The following is a 17938-nucleotide window of genomic DNA, read 5'->3' on the forward strand; positions in this document are numbered from 1 at the left end:
GAAGGTACAGTCCATATATGATTTAATACTGTTACCATGAAAGAATGAAGTACTGTATTTGTGTCAACATGGATGAAGGGAAGATCATTATGCTATGCAAAACAAGCCAGGTACAGCCACATAAATACTACATAATCTCATTCATGTGTAATCTAAAATAGTTGACCAGGTACTAATTCAAAGTAGAAGTATGGTTAATAGTGTCTGGGAAAAGGAGGGTTGGGGAAGAAGAACAAAGTGTTAATAAACGGGTACTGAGTTAAAGTTAGGATCAAGAAACTCTGAAGTGCTATTGCCCATTTGCGTGACTATAAATTACCATGATGTATGTATTTCAAAGCACAAGAATTTTGAATTTTTACTGTAGAAAATTATATATATTTACCTTGATTTGTACATCATGCAATGTACACATATATTAAAATATCACCAGGTTTATCAACATGAGCATTTAAAATATTTTTAGATATCAATTAAAATAAAATATAAAATATTTATGTTAAGCATAATGTATTATTTAATATAATACATAATTATATAATATAATTTATAGTTACATATGTCAATATGTTGCTGTTTTCCACAAAAATTAAAATGGTTATGGCTTTAAAGTAGTAAAAAACTCAGGTTTGCATATATGTCTCGAGTGTTGGGAAAATGTTTCCATATACAAATAAATGCTTGTATTTAAAAACCCTGTTTTGAAACTTGGAATACATTGTTTCCTTAGTAAAAGGTTTATTTCTTCTCTGTTATATCTAATTTTTCAAATGCTAAGTTTTATTAAGTAACTTTAACATTGATTGTTGTACTATGAAACATTATCCATAGATGGATTTAATAATATATGTAATCTATATTAATAATCTATATTTGTAATATTAAGTGTTTTTTAGGGTTACAAAAGTAACCAACTCAGTACAGATTGATCAGACATGAAGGTGAGCACTTGACATACCTTCTGCTCCTGCACACCAGAAAGCTTTTCTGTAATAAACTACTACAGCCTTTTGGGAACCTCCTGTGACTGCAACAATTATAATTCTTTTCAGCATCCATGCTTTTCTTTAATGAGATCAGTTCATTTCTGGGAAAAATTTAGGAAATTTTGAATCCTGCTGCCTTTCCCTAAATAAAAATGCCTATATTTCAATTATTAAGTACATTTTTTGAGAGAATGAAATGAATTCCTACTTTTAATCAAATTCCCTGTTATGCAAACAATGGTCTGCATCAATAATCAAAAGCTCAAAGAAAAAAATGAAATTAAACACTTCACTCTATGTAAAAGTAGGTCACATTTTAATTGGACAAAAAAACAAGTGAGCTTATAAAGATACTTTAAAATATGAAACAATAATTGATAAAAGTAAAAATAGAAATGAAATAATACAGCCTCAGACATCAGAAAGTATATGTAGGCTTGATTAGAAATAGAAATAACAAAGTTAGGTTTGAAGAACTATCATTCCCAGGCATACTGTGAAAAGGAAATAAAAAGAATTGTGATAGATAACGATATTTATAGAAATGAAAAGAACTCAAATAGTATAATTATTTCATAAGAACATTAACAACATGTTGAGATTTTTCTTAAAATACTGTATAATTTGAGGACTTAGAAAAGTGTCTCTAAAATAACAGGATTATTCACAGTGGGATGTGACTATTGGCTGCCAATTACTAGGCAGGAGAAGCAGCTTGTCTACATGCAGCACAGCATGACTTTTCCCAGTGGATAATAAAGTGGATTTTTTTCTGCATGTTTGTTGATGGTATATACCCTATGAACCCAGGATCAATTGTGGAAATGAATGTGTTTTCATTGTTTCCAACCTCAATTTCTCTGCAAGCTACTTTTGTTCCCATTTTGTTTTAAAGCTATTTAAAGCCCTAAACTAAAAATTCAAATTACCTTCCTCTAATTAGCATTACTCTTTATTTTTTTTTGCAACTCGAGGGAGGATTGGAAAGTATTCTCTACCTGAATATAATCATATTTATTTTATGAACCATTAAAAATATTAGTTTTTCAAATTGTCTAATTATAAAATGATGGAAAATGCAAGTATTATGGAATTATTTTCCATATACACATCTAATATTCACCATCAAATTATAATGTAATATCTCTACACCATTTTAGTTCAGGAAAATAAAAATTCATATTGGACACAAATTAATAGTATTCTTTTCTTAAATTTTTTTGTTGTTTTGGGGATTTTCTTATTTTATTTTATCGTTTTTTACATTTACTTACATGTGTATACATTATTTGGGCCTCATCCTCCCCTCCCCCGCCTTCCTGTTCTGCCTTCTTGTTCTCTGATTTTGTTGAGGAGAAAACATAAGAGATAATTAGAAAAACATAGATATTTTTGCTTTTTTGAGATAAAAATATCTATATAGTGTTGGGGTGCAGGCATGGTTAAAGAAATTATAAACAAGTAGGACCTGATACCTCCTCCAGGATGGATGAAGGCATCTGTTCAATGTTTGATCTCCATAAGACATGCATGCTCCCTGATACCTAAACCTTTACTTAAGAGTAATTGTAATTACTGTCCCTATCGCTCTGATCTTAATCTGCTATGCCACATGCCTATTCTGCTGATGCCAGCAATATGATTGTTTGCTTGAAAAAATATTTTTTGGCTATTTGCTAGTTCTCAATAAAATCCACAAGGCAAACACATTCAGGGAAATAGATAGTCCCAAGCTAGTCTTCCCCTCAGGTTCTCTTATACTGGTTCCAATGTTCAAATAATCCTTCATCCACCCCTTCAAGTGTGCTGGTCACAATCCAGCAAAACAGAGAGATTCTTAGCATTGCTTCCATGCACATGTGTATTACAACCCACATTAGTTCATCTCTACTATATCTCTTCACTACTTCCCAGTCTCCTTCCCATAGTGGCCTCTGCCAGTTTAAGATTACTATATTCCCTCCTATACAGTAAGCACATCAACCATATTCAAATTTTGGTATCCTTTTAGATTAACAATCTTTCTATACTTGTTAGTTTTCAAAAATAAATTAAAAATGTTATTTTAAACACTGTGCTGCTATTTTTCTACCTTGGAAAGGTAAAACAGGTTAGTGTATTCACAAAATAATACTAATAATTAGTAATGAGAAAGGGAAGGTATTATCTATTTTAGAGTTCTCAAATTATAGTATTCATTTATATATAGTTTTGTTAACCTCATGCTTGGAATTTCTGATTTAGTTATGTACAAAGTGGTGCTGAAAACTTGCATTTCTAACAAATTTCTAAATGATGCTAATGCTGCCCTCATTTTTAGAATTGGTCCATGGACTATTAAGTGGTTGTTTGCAACCAGTAAATAAAACAACGCAGCAATAATTACAGCAGAATGGAATGGGATTTCTTCCTTTCTCAATCAATGCCATGGCAATCTTACATCATGAAGTGAGGTTTGCACAGTGCAGACTGAGCAAACCTTCCAACTCACTTGTGTTGAGAAATCAAAGAGATGAAGGGAAAAACTGACAGTGACAAAAAATAACTGAGGTTGTGACTATAATCTTATTATATCATTAGGCAATTTTTGGTTTCAGTTTTTAATTTTTTCCTTTTTTTGACACAGGATCATTTTAAGAAAGTGTTTTACTAGGATATATGCATTATACTATTGATAGTGACAGTTCCAATTAGGTTTATAATGTATATTGGTTAGATCACCTCATCTTCTCTCTTCCTCAATCTGCTTCAAAGCATTTGTGAGAGGTTTCTTTGTTTTATTTCATGTAAATAAGTAAATGAAGTCCATCAACCATATATTCTCACCATAATCACCTTAATTCACCCTCCCCCTCCCACTAGTACCACTCCCAGACACACCCTGTACCTATTATATAGTCCTGTTTTTTATTATTAATGTTTAGTTGATGTTCAATTGGCTTTCTCTGTGTATCTCTGAGGTGTATATACGTTATTTTGCTATGTTCAACCCCTTCCATTACTTTCCCTTACCCCTTACCTCCCACCACTCCTTTTCAACAGTTCTCAATACACATTCTTATATCTTCTACCTTCACAAACGTCTCCCCTAATTCCATAGATTAGTTCCACTATTACTAGCATGTCCTACATATGAGTTTGAATGTGATCATACTTATTTTTGTGTACATGTTTATCTTTTGGATGTATCTTACAAGTATGAGAGAAAACATCACCCTTTGTGTTTCTGATCCTGGCTAACTTCACTAAACATGATGTCCTCCAATTGCATCCATTTACCTTCAAACCACATGTGATTTTTGATGATATATGGCTGAGTAAAATTCAATTTTGTATATATACCACAGTTTCTTGATTCATTCATCTGTTGTAGGGCACATGGATTGTTTCCATAGCTAGGCTATTGTGAATAGTGCTGCATGAACATATGTGTTCAGGTGTCTCTATTGTATGCTGATTTACATTCCTTTGATTAGATGCCCAGGAGCAGTATCAATAGATGATATGAAGTTCTATCTCTAGTTTTTTGAGGAATCTCCATTCTGCTTTCCATAGTGGTTGTACTAATTTGCATTCCCACAAACAATGTATAATGGTTCCTGCTTTGCTCATTCTCACCAGCATTTGTTGTTGTTGCCTGTAATTATGGCCATTCTAAATTGGGTAAGATGCAATCTGAGTGTAGATTTGCATGTCTTTTATAACTTGGGAAGCTTAATAATTCTTCACATATTTACTGGCCATTTGTACCTTTTCTTTTTGTAGTTCCTTGTTTAATTCATGTTCTCATTTCTTCATTGGAATTTTGATTCTTTGGGGTTTTTTTTTTTTTGGAGATTCTGGATATTAGTCCCTTATTGGATGAGTAGCTGGAAAGGTTTTCTCCCATTCTGTGGGCTGTCTCTTGAGTCTGGTCACTTTCCTTTGTTGGGCAGAAGCTCTTTAGTTTGATGCAGACCCATTTATTCATTCTGTCTCTCAGATGCTGAGCCTTTTGAGTTCTGTTTAGGAAGTTGTTCCGTCTACCACTTTGTTCCCGTGTATTTCCTCCTTCATCCTGGAGTTGTTTCATTGTGTCAGGCCTTATATTAAGGTCTTTGATACACTTGAGTTGATTTTGGTACAGGGTAAAAGTCACAGATCTACTTTCAGTCTTCCATATGTGGTTTTCCAGTTTTCCCACCAACATTTGTTGAAGAGGCTATCTTTTCTCCATTATGTGTTTTGGGCTCTTTTGTTGAAGACCAGTTTCTTGTAGATGCATGGGTTTATGTCTATGTTTTTTATTCCAACTCATCGGTCTACCTGTCTGTTTTTGTGCCAATACCATGTTGTTTGTTTTTATTGTTATGGCTCTGTAGTACTGTTTGAAGTTGGTTATTATGATGCCTCCAGAATTGGACTTTAGTTCAGAATTTCTTTGGCTATTTGAAGTCTTTTGTGTTTCTCTGTGTATTTCAGGATGTATTTTTCCTTTTCCTGTGCAGAAGGTCATCAGAATTTTGATAGGTATTGTGTTGAGCATGTAGATTTCTTTTGGTAATATGACTGTTTTCACAATGTTGATTCTACCAATCCATAAACATGGGAGTTCTTTCCATCTTCTGATGTTTTCTTCAATTTCTCTCTTAGTGGTTTATAGATTTCATTGAAAATTTCCTCGGTTTCCTCCATTAAATTTATTCTAAAGTACTTTATTTCTGGGGGGGCTATTGTAAATGGGATTGTATCCCTGATTTCTTTCTCAGTCTGTTCATCATTGGTATACAGGAAAGCTACCAATTTCTGTATCTTAATTTTGTTTCCTACTACTTTTCAATAGAGTTTATGATTTCTAATAATTTTTTCATAGTGTTTTTTTGATAGAGTGTTAATAATTTTTTGATAGAGTTTATGATTTCTAATAATTTTTTGATAGAGTGTTTAGATCCTTTTAGATATAGGATCATGTCATCTGCAAATAGGGATAGTCTGACTTCTTTCTTTCCTATTTGAATTCCTTTTATTTCTTGTCTTATTGATCTGGCTAGGAATTTGAAAACTATAGAGAACAGGATTGGGGAAAGCAGGCATCCTTGTCTCATTTCAAACTTTAGTGGGAATGGTTTCAGTTGTTCTTCATTTAGTATAATGTTGGCTATATGTTTGTCATATGTAGCCTTTATTATGTTGAAGAACATTCCTTCTATTCTTAGTTTCTTCTATGCTTTTATAATAAAATGTTGTTGAATTTTATCAAAGGCATTTTCTGCATCTATTGAGATGGTCATTTGGTTATTGTCTTTCCTTTTGTTTATATGCTGCAGTACATTTATAGATTTTTCTTTGAACCATCCTTACATCCCTGGAATGAAACCAATTTGGTCATGGTGTAATATCTTTTTGATGTGATGTTGTATTCTGTTGGCCAGGATTTTGTTGAGAATCTTTGTGCTTGTACTTATTAAAGATATTGATCTGTAATTTTCCTTTTTGGTTGCATCTTTATTGGGTTTTGGAATAAGTGAAATGCTGGCTTCATAGAATGAGTTTGGTAGTATTCCTTCCCTTTCTATTTCCTGGAAAAGTTTGAGGAATGTTGGTATTAATTTGTGTTTAAAGGTTTAATAAAATTTGACTGTGAGTCCATCAGGTCCTGGGGTCTTCCTTGTAGGGAGATTTTTTATTACTGCCTCAATATCATTGCTTGAAATGTATCTATTTAGGTTTTCAATAACTTCTCACTTCAATTTTTGTTGGTTATATACATCTAGAAATTTATCCATTTTGTGTAGATTTTCCAGTTTACTTGAGTGTAAGTTTTTAAAGTACTCTCTAATGATCCATTTGATTTCATTAGTATTTGTGTTATACACCTTTTTTTTGACACAGTATTTTATTGTGTAGTATAGTCCTAGAAATCTCTATGTAGCCCATGCTGGCCTCAAACTCAAAAGTCTCCTTCTCTACTTCCCATGAGCTTGAATTAAAGTGTGTGCCTCCACAGCTAGCCAATATTTATTTGGGTATACATATGTGTATATGTGCATATATATGTACATATATGTGTACATATACTTGTATATATTTTAAATACATATATATTATGCCTGCAGATATGTATTATAAGATTTAAGCTAATATGTGAATGGTTCTTATAACATATATGTGTTACATAGCTCTAATAATAATGCACATTTAGGGCAAAAGACATGCTAGCAGGTACTCATCCTGCTCATAATATCTTCCCCAGCTGGTCTTATTGGCTACTGCAAGTGGGCTTCCTTTAGATCAGAGTCTTATAACAAGATTAGCCTGGAGGAAGGATATGAGGAGTGCTCTTTGCAAACACACATACAGATCTTGGTATGTAGCCAGACAGCACAAAAGGAAATTGGGATGTGATATTGTGATGGTTAATACTTTATGTGTCAACTTAACTGAATTATTATGGTAGTATAAACTTCTACAGTTTGCTTAGATGTTGTAATCACTCAAATCCCACACAGCATATTTCCCCATTTTATTATCACTCATGCTTGACTCAGAGAAATTTCCTAATCTAGGTCTTACTCAAACCTGGCAAATTTTATTCCACCTCACATTAGTTTTAGAAGTTTTCATAAGAAAATAATCTTAGATCCCATTGGTAAAGAACTTAGAAAACCATCTCTATATGAAGTTTCCATTAAATTGTACAGTTATTGTTTTTTAGGAAACAGTGGATCACCAGCCTAAAAATTGTCTCCTTTATGGAAACTGATGAAGAGATTGAAACTTTTTTTAATGTTATTGGCCTATACACTCACTTCATCACTGATGTTTTGTTGACCAGTTTCCTTGTTGGATGACCATCTATTTTTTCCAAGGAATGTTGTTTTTTAATTAATCTTATCACCACGATCAGATACCATGAGCTGTCTTGCCAGTTGCGGTTAAGGTATCTTGATTGTGTTGCTTAAATCTTACCATCTACCCTTTGTAATTTCAGTGTTGCAACATCTTCATCACCATCTGTAAAACATTCTCAAATGGTGTCAGGTTTGATTAAGTGCAAATAGAGCATAATGTTACTTAAAGAAAATGAGATAGAGGTATAAATATGGATATATAAATATAGAATTTACAGCATGTACCTTAATGGCAAGAATTACAGTAGAACACTGATAAGTGAACTTTGAAAAAATGCTGAGAAACATCTCAATATATTATCACCTTGTCACTAGAATTTCTATAGACCTTACTTTGGGACATAGTACACTGATGGATGATCTAACCTTATGCACTTTAATCAATCTGGCATATTTTATTCTATGAAAATTTTGATTCAAACTTCCAATCTTTAAAGTGCAATAATTTGTTTTTATACTTCATTTAGTATGAGTCATTATTTCATCAAAGTTATTTTTTACTTCAATTCAATTTTTAAGTAGTACATGAAAATGACAATTATGTACATTGAGAGATACCATGTGATTTTTTGATCCATGTACAGATTTTATAATATCTAAATCAAGTTAACTAGGTTCATCACATCAAAAATTTATCATTTCTTTATGGTGAATACATACATACAAAGTATTTTCTTCTAGCTTTTCAAAATTTCTACAAGTTTTTAAAATTTTTTATGAGTATGCAATCTATTCCAAGGTCCTTGCCTGTCTAATACATTCCATAATGTCTATATATCTATACTTAGAAATATATAAAGAGGTCTCTCCATCCTTTATAAATACAGCACTTCTCTTTACAAGTTACGTCTGGGCTTTACCCAAATTACAGTTTCTGGACAGAAGGTATGTGAAGGCACATATTGAAGACTCTGTACTTTGACTTTCATTATGAAGACTTCTATACTTTCTTTAAGCAAGCAAGTACTGCTATGCTTCAAAATGGAGTAAGACAGTTCTTTAGATTCAGAGGATTCAAGATAATCTGGGGATATTGAATGAATTAACCAAGATGTCTCTGTTATTATGGGTCTCATTGTTTCTGACATGAGGTCTAGACCTAACCATAACACACAACTTTAGGTTGAGAATTTTAAAAACTTTGGAACATAGTTCCTTTTATTATTAAGTTATGAATGTAGTCCTGAAGTTTGATATTTTTCTGAAGGACATGAGTGTCTCAAAAAGCTTCCAAATTTCCTGCTGGGTATTGTGCTAAGACTTTTATAAATAATTAATTGTCTTAGGCTTTTTATTGTCATGCTCTTCAGGCTTTTTATTTTCATCCTCTTCATCAAAAGTTATTGATTTCTATTGTCCTTATTATTACTATTTCCTTATATTCTTAAAATAATTGATATTATTAGTGAATTTCTAAAATAGTTGATAGAGATTGCATTATAACACTAGTAAAATTATAAACAAGTATGCCATTAATTTATGACAGAGACAATCAGTGTCCATGCTTCAGCCAGATGTATTGGGGCCCACATTCCCAATCCTTCAAGAAGAAATTCTACTTAATTCTAGCAAATGTTAACCAGATCGAGATTTTAACCCAGACTCAAGTTTTTCAATGCTAATACGTGTACTGGTGGATGTAAATTTCTGTTAAGATATTATTGAAGTAATTTTTTTTATTGTTAGATATTGGCTGGAGACTTTTCTCAGTTACTCTCCCTGCTCCACTGAACCATTCACAGTATGAGAGCTTAACTCTTTCAAGAGTGGCAGCCTGTCAGTTCTCTCTAGTCTGGTGCTAAGTGATCTTATATAATATAATGTATTTAGAAGAGTGACTATGCCATCATCTTTGTCATGAAACACAACCTGATGGAGTGATTATCCCATCATATTTATAGAATTCATTCTTACTCATTCTATTTATAATATCATGGCATGCAAATGTTCTATTAGAACTTTGAATCTTGGAAGTATCATATATTATTTAACTGGAAACAAGTACCTTTCATGGTTGGGTTCTGACTGATGTTTTACTGTTCCATAGCTCATTAGGTAACTACACATTCTTTTCATTAAAATATATATATGCATTGCACAAATTGCAATTAATTTTCAGATTGCAGTTATTCCAACACACATTACAAAATATGTCATCATTCAGGCTGACCAGTGAAAATATTACTTGAAATAAAAAATGTGTTATTATAGCATTATCACCTTTAACATATATAATGTTAAAAATAGGCAAAAGAGGAGTGGTCTATAGAGAAAACGTATCATGTATTACATTGGTAAATTATAATTGTATTTCTAGGATGCAAGTGGTAAACTACATTTGTGTTTATAAGAACACACATGCATAGAAATTTTAACATGACAAAAATCTTAGTGATACAGAATGTTTTAATGAAACAATTTGTTGTTTTATGTTTATAAAACTGAATGCAGTCACTGTTGATATAACAACATTAACAAATACAGAAGGAATTGAACAATGTTTATCAAGATTGACATGGATAAGAATAACTTACTAAACATTACTTTTCTGTAAAATTTAATTTCTTTTAGACAGAATGAAAACATAGTTATTCTTGGTTAAATTTATTTTATTTTCCAACTTCTAGAAATATAAAGAACACCAGAAAATTCTGGGGAGAGTTAAAGGTACATCTGGGTCTTTAGTCAGAACTGCTCTTCTGTAATAAGTGACACATCTCTTTCTCCATTTAAAGCCAGTGTTTCCTCCAGAAATTATATACTTTTTTGACAGTATCAGATTTTCCATGTTGTGAAGGTTTATTCATTTATTTTTCTTATGGTTTTATTTTTTGGCTCTTAAAGATACTTTTAAATTACTATCTGAGATGTAAGTTATCCTTGTAAAACAACTCCATGACATCAGAAACTGTATAAAATTAAAAGTGTAACCTTCAACTCCAAATACTTGCAAACATAATTAACAGCAGATCCCATAAAAACAACAAAAATAAAGTAAGCCCTGGTGGAGTATATCTGTAATCCCAGCTGCTTGAGAGCTGCAGATTAGGAATATCGTGATTTAATGTCAGCCCAGACCCCCCACAAAAAAGGTACACCTTATGTCAAAAATAATGTGGCATGATGGCATGCATCTATAATCCCAGTTATGCAGTAGGCACAGATGGGAGGAATGTGGTCCAAGGCTAGCCCTTGTCAAACTATGTGATCCTACCTGAAAAATAAAGATTAAAAAAGACCATAGGCCCATGCCTCTCTCAGGTGAGAGAGCAAGTCCAAATTCTTGAGTTCAAATACAAATACAACTGAAAAAAGATCAATAAAAGAATGGAACCAAATAGAGTTCCTACACTTAAATCCATACATTCGTAAATAATTGATTATCAACGACTATGCCAAGAGCACACATTAGAGAAAGGGCTGAGTGTTCAAAAAATGATGCTGGGAAAACTGGATATCAACAAGTACAAGAAAGAAATTAGAACCTTATTTCACACTATATGAAAGTCAATTCAAAATGAGTGAAAGACTAATAATTCTGTATACTCTAAAACAGAGTGAAAGTTCCATGGCATTAGTCTGTGGAATCATATTTTGGAGAAGACCATAAACTAAAGGTAATGAAGCCCACAATAGACACATGGGATTACAAGTAGCATAGACATGTACATTTAAACCATGTTTCTTCTCTCCAAAAAGACGACAATCATAAAGTGAAGAGATAACTTATAAAATATGTGCAAACCATACATCTGATAAGGAGTAAACATTAAAACTATACATGAAATTCAAGAAATTCAAAATTAAAATATCAATCCCAATTAAATACTGGGCAAGAGACCTAAGTAGATATTTCTCAAAGAATATATACAAATGGTCAATAAGTGTATGAAAATACACTCAATATCAGTAATCATCAGCAAAACACAAATTAGAAACACAATTGTATATCATCTCACAGTTGTTAGAATAACTATTATAAAAAAGATGAAAGCTAATAGTTGTAGAGAAAAGGAAAACATAACACAGCATTAGTGGGGATGTAAATTAGTATAGCTACAATAGAACAGAGTACATAACTTTCCCAAAATTAAGTTGAACTACCTCATGACGCACCAAGCCCACTACACGACATACATTCAAAGGACAATAAGTTGATATTCCAAAGGGATGTCTACACTCTCATCATTAACAATTGTCTGCATCATTAACAATTGTCATGATATGAAAACAATGTAAGTGTCCATCAACAGATGAATGGATAGAAGACATAAGCATAATAAGAAAGACAAAGCATTTTTGCTAGTTAGTTAAGTATAGCTACACAGAAAGATTCTTAGCATTGCTTTCTTGTACAAATGTGCTACAACCCAAGTTGATTCATCTCTAACTGATCTTTACACTGATTCCTGATTCCCTTCTCATGTTAACCTCTGTTGCTTTAGGGTTTCTGTATTAGTTCCTCTGTAGTGGGGACATCAAACACTTTCATGTTTTGGTAAGGAAAATGGACTATATATACACAATGGTATACTAGTTATCCTTTACAAACAGGAGTTTTTTATAATTTGCAAAATGAAAATGAATCTTATGCTAGTCAGCTTTCTGTTAATATAAAAACTAGTACAGACAATGAACTTGTAAGGAGAAGAAATTTATTTTCGCTCATAGGTTTATCATTTTCAGCTCATGAGTGCTTGAGATTTCTTTGGGGCTGTGGGAATGTGGTGAAGCAAAACTGATCACCTCAGTTTTGAGGAAGAGAAAGGGGCTGAGTCCCACTCTTCTCTTTGAGGACACATTATAGTGACTCAAAGACATCAGCTAGTTCCCACTTCATAAATGTCGCACAACTTTCTGTACTACAACCCTTGGTACCAAATATTTACCACATGGATTTTGAGGAACAGTTAAGATATAAACTATAACAAAGCTGGAGGGCATTAGGTTTAGGAAAAAAGCCAGGAACAGAAATGTAGCGCTGTAGGATCTCATTTATATTTTGGGTGTACAAAAGTTAAACTCAGGAACAGAAAGTAAAAGAGTTTTTATGAGTGTCTAGGATACGTGAAGATAATTACTCACAAATATCTGTTAGACAGCAGGAATAAGTTTAAAAGACCTATTGTATATCATGGGGCTTGAACTTAATAAGATATTTTACAAATAAAAATTGCTCAGCATAGATTTCATATTTCTATTAGAAAAACATAATAAGTATGTGAAGTAATTCACATGTTAAAAAGCTTGATTTAGCATCCCACACTGCATGCATACTATCAAAATATCATGTCTCAATTAATAAACACTTAACATGAAGAACAGGAAGATTAAGCATTTCTTAATTGTGGGAGAGTGAGGAAGAAATTGGAGGGAGAATGTAAATGAAGGGAGTGAAGAAAGGCAAATATGGCTCATGTACTTTGTATAATTGTGTGAAAATAGAAAAATGAAGCCAGTTCAAATTGTTTTAAGTAGGGATGGGGAGGGATGACAGTGATGGATGTGGAGACTCTAATCAGGCTACATTGTAAACCCATATGTATGTGTCACAATGAAGTCCCCTTGTATAGCAAATACGTGCTAATAAAAATGTATTTACTGGCCCTGAGTTCAAACTCCAGTTCTACCAAAAAAATAGAGAACTAAAAATAAATAAGTTTATAAAATGTAAAAGAAAATATTGTGTTGTACACCAAAAGTACATAATATTTTTGTTTACCAAAAGTTACTACTTATATTTCCTAGACCTTTGCCTGTGTATTAGTAAATAAAATCATGGAAACTATACACAGATGCAAGTTTTTGTCAGTTATGTTCAATAATTTCATATATCCGTTCCTTCACCTATTTTCCTTATTTTAATCCATTGCCAGTAAAACTATACAATATTCAGGAAAAAATTTAAAAGTGTGCTATTCTTTTCATTTTTGGTATAACTATTTTTTAAATTTTTGATTCATATTTTTTTCAAAATATCTTCCCAAGCTAAATAATAAAAAGATACTCATTTGTTTATACATTGAGAAAAAATATAATTATATAAGACATGGATTTAATTATTTCAGTAATCGTTATTTCTGTCAGATGGATGTATAATCAAAATATGAAGAATAAGAAAATACTTCGTAACCAAAAATTATAAGCATCAACTCCTCTTCTCTCTCACAATTGTAAACTGACTCTATTGAGAATCATATTCAAAACAGTAACTTCTTGTGTTATGTGTTTCTATTCTTCTAAATTCATTACCATTATTATTTATCTTCACTTGATTGTATAATATATATAGCTATGTCGAGAGAGAGAGAGAATGAAGTTTAAGATGTCAAAAAACTTCTGTTACTTAAATACTTAAGTTTTACTTCCTTTTTTCTAATTCCCTCAATAAGTAACACTGTCCACCATTATCACTATTCAGCTATTAAGTCATATCATAAATATTCAAAGCTAAAATTCAGTATGTTATGATTACATGACTTTTATTGATTTTATTGCCATGATTAAAGTTTATAATTGTATCATTTTTACTTCCTAATTTTATGTATTTATGAATTAATTTTCAAACACTGACATAGATGAGAAATCTGTTATTAGTTTTAAGATACCAAAGTTACTAGATTTGTAAAACTTTTTTCTCTGTTTTTCCTCTCCAATTCCTCTCTTCTTTTTGTGTTGTCCACAGATACATCTCTTGGAATCACATGTTTTCTTCCTAAACACTTTTATTTTCTCTCATTCTGAATTTTTTTTGCTTTTTTTTAACAAACACACACATACACACACACACACACACACACACACACACATATATATATATATGTATATATATATATATATATTTACTGTATTTAAAAGTGTTTTTCACTGGGTGACTGGAAATAAGGGTAATCCTGTTCTCTTTTTGTTTCAGTAATCCTTTCCTGGCTTTGTTTCTCTACAGAAGAGATCATTAAAAACTGACCTATGTAAGTGACAATTGTGGGTTGTGGGTAGAGGGATGAATATGGGGCAAAGGCAGAGCATTAAGGGATTTTTTTTTTTGCAAAAAAAAAAAATCTTACCAGATGCACTGAAGGAAACAAACTAACTGTGATGTGGGAGATCCTGCCATGAGAAACTCTTCAGGGAAAGAGTAGAAGTCATCTCCTGATGATGTTTTAGTAACTCAAGAATTTTTTTCACACAGGGTGAATTCTAAACATTCCTTTCCTCTTTTCTTATAAAGGATCATTTGTCTCCAATTAGATGATTCATTTTTCTTTCTTAGTTTCTTCCCTCAATCTGATGGCACGCTTTCCTCTGTGGCTTCCTGGGAAAGCTCACATGTGAGTTTATGAAGTATCTGTTTAGAGAAACAATTGTGCTAAACTATTTTTGGTACCTTCACATGACTGGTGGCTTCACTAAATAAAAAATTCTTAGTTGTTAACAACCTACTCTTTAAAAAATGCAGTCCACAGAATGGGAGAAAATCTTTGCCAGCTATACATCTGTCAAGGGATTGACAGGGAGCTCAAAAAACTAAGCTCCACAAAAAAAACCAAAGAGCCAATGAAGAAATGAGCAAATGAACCAAAGAGAGCTTTTTCAAAGGAAGATGTCAAAAATCACATGAAAAATGCTCAACATCTGGTTGTAAAGGAAATGCAAATAAAACCCACATTAAGATTGTACCTCACCCCTGTTAGAATGGCTATCATCAAAAACACAGAAGAAATAACCCAAACAATGTATGCAATGTGGATAAATGAATTAAAAAAAAGAACACATGGTAGAAAGGAGAAAATTACAGGCATGAACTAGGTCAAGTTATAACACAAATATACATAGAAATGTCATGAGGAAACTCCCTGTAGTGCTATCTTAAACAAACAAAAATTCATTTTTTCAAAAATGAAGAACAAGTAGGTAAAATAGTTCCTATCTGTAGGTTTTTACCAGTAAAGGGGGAGGATAAAAGGAAAGAGTGAAGGAGACTGAATGTAGTGGGAAATATTACGTACTCATGTATGAGAATGGAAAAATGAGACATGTTAAAACTATTCCAGGAATGGGGGAGGAGAGGATAAAGGACAGTGATGGAGGGGGTGAATTCAACTATGATATATTGTAAGACCTTTTGTAAATGACACAATGTACTCCCACCACAACAATAATGTATTTAAAAAGAAAATAAATAAATAAAAAACCCCACAAACAACAACAAATGTTTGCAAGGATGCAGGGGAAAAGGAACTCTCATATACTGTTGGTGGGAATGTAAATTAGTACAACCTCAGTTGAAAACAGTATGGAGGCTCCTCAGTTCTGCCATATAACCCAGAAATTTGGAAAACAGTACGGAGGCTCCTCAGTTCTGCCATATGCCCCAGAAATTTCTGTTCCTAAGAATGTACCTGAAGGAATGTAAGTCAGGTTACAACCAAAACACCTGCAGACCCATGTTTATTGCAGCACTATTCACAATAGCTAAGCCATGGAAACAGCAAAAATGCCCCAAAACTGATGAATGGATTAAGAAAATGTGGTATTTATATATAATGGAATCTTATTAAGCCACAAAGAAGAATAAATTTTTTTTGTTTGCAGGTAGGTGGATGGACTTGGAGAACATCAACTTAAGTGAAGCTGACCAGGTTCAGAAAGCCAAAGGCCTCATGTTTTCTCTCATCTGTGGAATATAGTTCTCCCCAAATACAAGCAATATTACAAAGACACAGAAAATATATTGGTAGAGGAGACCAAGGGAGGAGAAAAAGAAGGAAAGAAGATGGCAAATAATAATGAAATACAGCAATCTGTTTAGAAACCAGAAAAAAGAAAACATGCTGAAAACTATTAAACAACACAGGATGGGGGGGAAAGGGAGAGGAAGTGAAATAGATGGGGTTTAAATTGACTTAAGCACAATATACACCTTGGGATAATACTAAGGCAAAAATTCCACTTACCAAAAGACAGCCAAAAAACAAAGAACAAGCATGAAAAACATGTCATGCTAATCTGAGGTCACTAACAGGATAGAGAGAGTAAAAGAAGGAAGTAAAGAAGATGAATAGGGTTCATGTACTTCTTATGCAGGAATTAATATAGAACTTTTGAATCTGTTGAAATGACCATAAGAAGGGTACGAAGATAAAAAGGAGGAAAATGGAGAGAATGAACGAATTCGAGTTACATTTCTTACATTCATAGAAATGTCATAATGAAATTCTCCATGTAGCTATCTTAAAGAAACAAAAATGTCTTTTCTTCAAAAATGGAGAACAGGAAGATACAGCAGGTCCTGTCTGGAAAGGCTGGTATCAGTGGGAGTTGGGAGGATAGAAGGAAGGGTATATGAGGGTGAATATGGTGAAATATTATATACTCATCTATGAAAATGGAAAAATGAGACCTAATAAGGAAGGAGGAAAAACAAAGAAGAGTGATAGAAGGGGTGAATTTAAAGAAAATATAAACAATGTATATACATGTGAGTAAATGTAAAAATTATAAAATAAAAAAATAGGCAAGATATATTGTAAGTACTTCTGCAAACTTCATGGTGTACCATGAGTAAAACAATAATATCATAATAAAAAATATACACAATAAAAAGAACTATGAAAGTTTATTTTCTTTGTTATTCTGCGGTGCAGCTTCTTAAGAAGCACGATGTTGCTTTCATTCCTAAACTTTTTACAATCAAATGCTCCTTCCTCTCAAAATTGCATAAAGGTTTCTCTTGGTGTAAGAGTGTAAGCATATTTTTTTCAGCATATTTTGATTTTTAAGAATACTCGTTTCATTGTAAAATGGAAATTTATACTAAACTAGTAAATTTTTCTTGTTTAGTTTATTTTCATTTCCTCACATTTTCATTTTTATTTTATTCTACAACTCACATTATGAAGATGTTAGAGAATATTAAATTCTTACTTTTACTCATGTTTTAAAAAAATCTTAATTTTCTTAGTTCATAGGAAATTGCTCTATTTATAGCTTGTAATATTTTGTCTGTTAATTCTATTTTGAATTTTCAAGGAGATACTATTTTTTCTCTGCAGGTACTGTATT

The sequence above is a fragment of the Castor canadensis genome, chromosome 6, assembly GCF_047511655.1.
Source record: "Castor canadensis chromosome 6, mCasCan1.hap1v2, whole genome shotgun sequence".
NCBI classification, from domain to species: Eukaryota; Metazoa; Chordata; class Mammalia; order Rodentia; family Castoridae; genus Castor; species Castor canadensis.